Raw genomic sequence first — 8,559 nt, 5'->3', positions numbered from 1 at the left:
TATAAAATTAATAAAAAATGTATAAAAAAAGAAAGAATAGTCAAACCGAAAAGGGGAGATCCATGAAAATTCAATGTTATAAAAGACAATAAGGGTCAATACATTAAAAAGGGTCCCCAATGTGAAATGCTGCAAAAGAATTAGAATGAAAGTACCAAATATAAAAATAATTGAATTTACGCACCAGGAAATTATTAATAATCTTAAAGGTAGCTCTTCTATAAAACTGGTAGGAATAGGAACAAATGGTGAAAGAAGTGAATTGTTTTTGAGGAAATAAGAGGTGCTAAGTAAAACTGACTCTAGACAATCAGTCAAGAAACATTTTAACATTTACCATGGGCTGGACACTAAGCTAAATCCTAATATACAAAGAAAAGCCAAAAAATTCACTACTTATTTATACAAATTATATATGCACAGTATTACTTTGAGATAATCAATAGAAAAAAGCACTCTCATATAAAGGATATAAGGAAAGTTTTAATATAAAAACTGGAATTTTAGCTAAAATGTGAAGGAAGCCAAAAGGCATATCTGAGGAAGAGGATAATTTCATAACTGAGACATCAAGTGAAAATGTTCAGTCTGGAGATATAGTTTCTTGATCAGGAAGACTGAATGTTTCAGGTGAGGGAGGGAAGAGACATAAGGTATGATAAGAGAGGCAAAATATTAGGAGGACAAATTATGAGGCAATTTGAATTCCAAATGGAGAATTTCATACTTCCTCCTGAAAGTGATAGTTACCTACTGACTTTTTTTATGTGGGGTGGAAGGAAAATATTTAAATCTGTATTTTAAAAGATTAATTTGACAGCTAAGTGAGGGATGGATTGGAGTGGGAAAAGACTTGAGGCAAGGAGATGAACCACAAGCTATTTCAAAAATTCAGGTTGTTAATTCAGAGGAGAGAATAGGATACATGAAAGACACGTTTTGTTATTCTTCAATTGTTTCAGTCATGTCCAACTCTTTGGATGTTTTTTTGGTAAAGATACTGGAATGATTTGTCATTTCCTTCTCATTTTACAGATGAGGAAACTAAGGAAAACAGGATCACACAGCTAGTAAGTATCTGAAGCCATATTTGAACTAATGAAAATAAGTCTTCCTAATTGCAATTCCAATGCCTCATCCATTATTCTATCTATTTGTAAGATATGTTACAAAATTAAAATTGACCATTCTTAGTAATACCAGAATAGATGGATCAGAAGAGTGAAATCAAGAATGACTCCTCAATTTCCAAGCTGAGTGACTTGCTGAAAGAAAGGATATTGGTACTCTTATTAGTTAATAGAAAGGTTTGGAAATGGGCAGTCTTTTATGGGAAAAGTAAAATGAGTTCAGTTTTAGACATGTTAAGTTTCAAGTTGTCTATGGGGACATAAAATTTGAATTGCCTAAAAGAAGACTGAAGATGTCATTTGGGAGGTTAGGAGACTAAGGTAGCATAGGTAAATCTGGGAATTATCACCATAAAAATAATAAATAAATCTATGTAGGTGATGAAATCATCAAATGAAATAGAATGGGACCAAAAGAAAACAGGCTCAGATAAGACCTGGAAAAAGATTCAACAAAGAAGACTGAAAAATGTTGTTAGAAAGTTCAAAGAAAATCAGACTAGAGTGGAGACAGGGAGTGTAGAGATAATATGGTGGCAAGGAGAAAAGGGTGACTGACAATGTCAAAGACAACAGATGAAACATAAGAATTGAAAAAAAATGGTTATTACATGTGTTAATTAAAAAGATCATTTATAACTGAAGAGAACAGTTCCTGTTGAATTAATGAAGGTTAGAAGACAACAAAGTTTATGACTTAAAAGGCATTGTAGTTCTTCTCTCTAAATTATAATGTTCTCTGGGAGCAGGTTTCTTCGGGGAGCTTCTGGGAGCAGCCTTTGTTTCAGTTCAGTTTCAATAATCACCTCAAATGCAGCAAAGAGTTAAGGCCCAAATCCTTTATTTTCTCCTTCAAAGTCTTGTCTCTTTTCCTGGGGCCAGGTTAGCTTTAATAGAGGCCTATCTCTCTCCTTGGTTCTTAGAGCTCTTATGGTTAGTCCTTTGTTTCTGCCAGCTTTAGCCTCTTGTCCTCCCAATGTCTCCAGCCAGCACAAAGGGCGAAGTTGGAATGAATCTTCTCTGCCTCCAAGAGTGGAATTGTGGGCTTCTGACTTGTGAATCTCCTGGAAGTCTGAGAGTGGGTTGTCCTCTAGTGGGCTTGTTAACTCTTCCTTATATGTGCACTCTAAAGGTGTGAACAAATGTGTGAACTCCTTTAAAGGTGTGAACTAAGTACATAAGCATTAGCATCTTGTTTCAAGTTCTGGCCCATAACAGTAGTCATGGATTTGCTTTGATTTTTATTTGTTTAAGGTAAAGTAGATCTGTAAATATTTTTAAACTAAGAAAAAAGTATCCAGTAGAAAAGAGATAATTGAAGTTCTATGGAAGAGAAAGTAACAATAGGATAGGCAAACTCATGGAAGGAGACATTAGAGAATGGAATAATAAGATGAAACAGAGAAAAAAGTTTAACCCCAAAGTGGCCAACTCCTCCTTTGAGAATAGAGGGAAGGAGAAAAAGTTGGTGAAGACATTGAAAGCTTTACAGGAGCAGATGATTAGAAGTAAAGGAGTTATAAGCTACAGTGTTTTCAGTAAAGAAAGACAATGTTATTTTTGTAGAATGTGGAAAAGAGATTAAATATGTGGAACTTATAGAGAGAATGTAAAATAAAGGATCCAAGATATCCAATACCAACCTGTGCCATACCACTATCTCTTATATTTGATACTTCTTGTTTTGGGGTGTTTTGTTTTATTTCTTTTTTGTTTGTTTGTTTGTTCATATCTTGTCATTTTCACTGTACCATTTGACTCCTAACATTTCTAGCTATGTTTTTATGTTTCCCAAGTAGACAAGTTAATTTGGATCAAGTAATACAGTAGAATTAAAGAGTTCTTGCCTTATGTGGACAAAACTTTATTTGTGAATTTTTAATTCATATATTCCTATCTATGATATGAAAGAATTTCAGAGAAAAAAACCTTTCTATTTTTGTTTTAGTTTGGTTATCTGTGCAGTAATATGTGAAATCCAATTAATATTACTAAATCTTTGAACATCCTAAGTTAGAAGATATGGAGTTAGAAGTGCTTTTGCAGCTAGTAAACTGGTGATTACTTTCAACATTTCCTTTTCTTCCAAAGATTGTGAATAATTGGGGGAGTGGGAAAGATGTAATCCAAAGAGATGTCTCCTTAACAGATAGATGACAGAGTAGATAGAGCACTAGGTTTGAAGTCAAAAAGACCTGAGTTCAAATGTAATCTCAGGAACTTATTAGCTTTGTAATTTTGGATCAGTCACATAGGAAATATTTGTCTTAATCCACTGTAATTGTAATAACACCAACTCCAAGAATTGTAGTGCAGATTAAGTAAAAGAATATTTGATAAATTCTTGGCACAGTACTTGACATACAATAAGCTATATAAATGTTAACTTATAATAGTAACAGAAATCATTTAAAAGCAAAATCTCAAATGGAGTCATTCCCTTTTTCTTTTTTTATGAAACTGTTTATTATTTAGAAAGATGATTTCTAATAGTAGGATATGTATCCACTTTTTTTTTCCATGATGAATTGCAAAACACCTCCAGGGATATCTTTCCACCCCCAGAATGTTTTATGTTGTGGTAGAGACTTACAAGGGAAACATTTATTAACTGAATGTGCTTGCAGATATATGCTATGTAAGTTATGTAAGGTCAATCTTGCCCAAACTCGTAATTGCTGGATAATTACACTGTTCTCTAGGGTTCTGCAAGCATATACAGCTTAACTCAGAGCAACCGGAGCTAATGATCCCCCAGTTCATTCAAACAAGATTCTCTTTCAAGCCCATATCTGGAGTTGTTGACTCACATGAACTTTTTACAAGCCTCCTTCTTTTGGCAAGTTAGTTTCTGATGACTATTCAGGTTACATCAAGAATGCTGATGTTATCTTTTGTTGGAAGAAGATTGCAGCACCCTGTTTTCATTTCAGCATTTACAGTCTTTAAATTCCAAAAACTCTATGGAGTCTGACATCTTAGAGCATTTTGAATGAAACTGACTTTTCCTTCCCCTCCCCTACTCTTCTATTTTCTTCTTTACTGCTGACATTTGGGTCAATTTTGCTTTAATCTTGAAAGTTTGCTTTTTGTTGTTATTGTTTTTGCCTTAGAAATAACTACTTTCTTACCTACTACAAATACCTTATATGTCAAATAACTAGTTTGGAAAAAGTCATATTTCATAAATTTTAATATAATATCAATGGAATGTAGATAAACCAATCATTTAATAAACATTTATTAAACAGCCTTTATGTTCTAGGCCCTATGGTCCATGGAATCATAGATTTGAAACTTGAAGAGATCTTAGTGGTGGAATCTGGTTTTACAGATGAAATAACCTCAGTCTGAAAAAGATTAAGTGACTAGTCCACAGCCATATACTGCCTGAGACACAATTTGAACTCAGGTCTTCAGCCAGTATTTATTTTGTATATAATTTGAATATATTTATTTCTATACATTTTTTCTCATTTGAAGGGAGCAAACTAGTTGAATTTAGTTATTTTTGTGTCATAAATGATGTGACAGATATGAGTAGTCATCTACCCCACATTTTTACAATTCATAAAACTGAGACCTAGGAAGGTTAAATGATTTCCCCAAGATCACAAAACCAGTAAGAGAAAGAGATGAGGAGAGACGGAGCCAAGATGGCAGAGAAGATACACACGCATTTCTAAGCTCCCTTCTACCCTCAATAACAACTAGTTAAATCAGCCTCAAAAATAATGCTGGACTGATAAAAACCACAAGGATTAGAAGCACAACTTACCAGCCAAAGAGAATCTGGTATTTCAACAGAAAAGGTCAGTTCCCAGGGGAGGAAAAAGACGGGCACAGACAGGGTTGGATTAGGGGCTAGCACATTGTACCAAACGGTGTGGGGAGAACTCTGGGATCAGAGAAGCCATTGAGATAGAGGAATCTGGCATAGGCTGAGAGCTCTACTCTGCTTGTAAAACAGCAGATCAGAAGAGAAATCAAAGTCACTTTAAAATAAAAAAACAGAAAATATAACCACCTGAAACTGAAAGTGACCCGATCTTGGCACGGCTGTGCAGCCACCTTCTGCTGTCCAGGGCTTTTCCTTGGGGCAGTTAAGAACCAGAACAGCGGGGGACACAGCCCGGGGCAGCCTCTAATCCACATAGTGCAGGGCTCAGCCTGAGACAGTGGAATTCTCCCAATAGCAAAACTCCAGTAGCAGCGGAACCCCTGCAGAAGCTGAACCCCTGCACCAGCAACTGTGCTTTCCAGGCGGAAATTTCCAGTTTGAGCACAGGGGCTTTTCATGCTTCAGTTGCTAATATCCACTTCCCCACAGGGGAGGCTTTGGCTGGGGTTTGTGATGCTTTTACTGTTATGCCCCCAGCCTCAAGGTAGTCGCTAAGCCACACAGGGGTGGTCCTTCACTGGGCAATCCTTACCGCTGCCATGCTAACCACCTCTGAGTTATTTCCGGGGGGAGGGAGGGGAACTCTCTCCCAGAGCTCTCTCTTAGCCCAGTCACAGGATTGCTGCATGCTATCCTCGGTCTGAGAGGAAGCTGGTAAATTTCCTACCCAAGGGCAGACAACCCACAGAGTTTTAACAATGAGTAAGAAACTGAAGAGAACGATTGACACCTTATATACAGAGAAAGAATGGGTATCAAACCCTGAGGAGGCTAACATCAGACAGTCTCCAGACAACACCCTGAAGGGGAATGATACCTGCCCACCATCACATAAATCTCTCTTAGAAGAGACTATTAAAAACTTAAGAGAGTTTGAAGAAAAATGGGGAAAGGAAAGAGAAGCTATGATAGAGAATAACAATGGACTGAAATTTGAGTTGGAAAAATTAAAAAATTCACAGGAGGTACAGGGAAACAAAATTTGTGAATTAGAAAAGGTTTAAAAATCACAGAAAAGTAGGATTTTTGAATTGGAAAAGATAAAAAATTCCCAAGAACATAGGATTTGTGATTTAGAAAAAGAAAATAACCCAGTAAAAATAAAAATAGTGAAATGGAAAAAAATTCAACAGAGCAAAATAATTCATTTAAAAACTCAATTGGACATATACAAAAAGAACTAAAAAATGTGAATGAAGAAAATAACTCATTAAAAATCAGGACTGAACAAATAGAAATGAATGATTCAGTGAGAAACCAAGAATCAGTCAAACAAAACAAAACAACAACAACAACAACAAAATGAATAGCTGGAGAATAACATTAAATATTTACTGGGAAAATCTATAAACCTGGAAAATAGATCTAGGAGAGATAATCTGAGGATCATTGGACTTCCTGAAAATTATGATGAAAAAAAGAGCCTAGATACTATTTTAGAGGAAATCATCTAAGAGAACTGCTCAGAGATAATAGAAACAGAAGGGAAAATAGGTGTTGAAAGAATTCATTGAACACCTTCTGAAAAAGACCTTAAAAAAAAGAACTCCACAGAATATTGTGACTAAGCTGCAGAACTAACAAACTAAGGAAAAAATATTGCAAGTAGCTAGGAAAAAAAACAATTCAAATATCAAGGTACCATAATAAGGGTCACCCAAGATCTGGCTGCCTCCACATTAAAGGATCAAAGGGCCTGGAACCTGATATTCCAAAAGGCAAAAGAACTAAGATTGCAACCAAGAATAAAGTACCCAGCTAAGTTTAGCATTTTCTTCCATAGAAAAAGATGGACATTTAATGAAACAGAGGAATTCCATTTGTTTCTAAGGAAAAAAAAAAAAACAGACTTAAACAAAAAAACTGATCTACATCCATAAGACTCAAGAGAAGCAGAAAAAGGTAAAAAGAACTCTTGAGAACTGTATTTCTGTTGTGGATATATAGAATTCCACAAAGATAATTTGATTTTACTGATATAACTTAAAAAAGGGAAGTAGTAAAGAAAAGGGGATAGTATCAGAATATGGGAAAGGAAAGATAAAAAGAGGGAAACTACATCCCAGAGGCAAAGAAAATTTATCACATATGAGGGAATTTAGAGAGGGGGAGAAACATTGTATGAATCTTACTCTCATCAGATTAGGTTCAAAGAGTAAATAATTGACATATTTGTTTTTCAGAGAATTCTCTCTCACCTCATTATAAGGGGGGAGAGGAAAAGGGAAAAGGAAAAGAGGAATAAGAGAAGGGTACAAGAAAGGGGAAGGGATTTAAAAGGAGGGGGGAGGGATACTAAAAAGGGAGGGCTGCACATCACAAGTGGGGTCCATAAATTCAATACTGGGGAAGGGGTTCAGAGGGGACAAGGGGGAGAAAGTATAATCAGGGGATAATATGATGGCAGGAAATACAGAATTAGTAATTTTTACTGTAAATGTGAATGGGATGAACTCTCCCATTAAATGGAGGCGGATAGCAGACTGGATCAAAAGTCAGAACCCTACAATATATTTACAGAAAACACATTTAAAGCAGGGAGATACATACAGAGTAAAGGTAAAAGGTTGGAGCAGAATCTATTATGCTTCAGGTGAAGCCAAAAAAGCAGGGGTAGCCATCCTTATCCAGATCAAGCAAAAGCAGAAATTGATCTAATTAAAAGAGACAAGGAAGGAAACTATATCCTGATAAAAGGTAGCATAGACAATGAAGCCATATCAATACTAAATATATATGTACCAAGTGGTATAGCATCTAACTTCCTAAAGGAGAAGTTAAGAGAGTTGCAAGAAGAAATAGACAGCAAAACTATAATAGTGGGAGACCTCAACCTTGTACTCTCAGAATTACATAAATCAAACCACAAAACAAATAAGAAAGAAATTAAAGAGGTAAATAGAATATTAGAAAAACTAGGTATGATAGATCTTTGGAGAAAACTGAATGGTGATAGAAAGGAGTATACTTTCTGCTCAGCAGTTCATGGAACCTATACAAAAATTGACTATATATTAGGATATAAATATCTCAAAATTAAATGCAGGAAGGCAGAAATAGTAAATGTCTTCTTCTCAGATCACAATGCAATAAAAACTAAATTCAACAAGAAGTTAGGGGTAAATAGACCAAAAAGTAATTGGAAAATAACTCATCTCATCTTAAAGAATGACTGGGTGAAACAGCAAATTATAGAAACAATTAATAATTTCACCCAAGATAATGACAACGATGAGACATCATACAAAAATTAGTGGGATGCTGCTAAAGGAGTAATAAGGGGAAATTTTATATCTTTAGAGGCTTACTTGAATAAAATAGAGAAAGAGAAGATCAAAGAATTGGGCCTACAACTTAAAAAGCTAGAAAAAGACCAAATTAAAAACCCCCAACCAAAAATTAAAATTGAAATTCTAAAATTAAAAGGAGAAATCAATAATATTAAAAGTAAAAAGAAACCTATTGAATTAATAAATAAAACTAAGAGTTGGTTTTATGAAAAAGCCAATAAAATAGATAAACCTTTAG

At 35.0% G+C, this 8,559-nt stretch overlaps 1 long non-coding RNA gene across 1 annotated transcript in view; it reads right to left on the bottom strand.

Moving 5' to 3' along the window:
- Window positions 1-2,006: 2,006 nt before the first annotated feature.
- The window catches only part of LOC141541201 (uncharacterized), a 101,433-nt gene continuing 94,880 nt past the window's right edge, over window positions 2,007-8,559 (bottom strand). The window contains exon 4 of the long non-coding RNA XR_012481681.1: window positions 2,007-2,256. This is a non-coding gene — a long non-coding RNA (uncharacterized LOC141541201). The remainder of the gene's footprint in view (window positions 2,257-8,559) is intronic.

The sequence above is a fragment of the Sminthopsis crassicaudata genome, chromosome 4 (genome assembly GCF_048593235.1).
Source record: "Sminthopsis crassicaudata isolate SCR6 chromosome 4, ASM4859323v1, whole genome shotgun sequence".
Lineage (NCBI taxonomy): Eukaryota > Metazoa > Chordata > Mammalia > Dasyuromorphia > Dasyuridae > Sminthopsis > Sminthopsis crassicaudata.
This window is presented reverse-complemented; position numbering and strand designations above follow the sequence as displayed.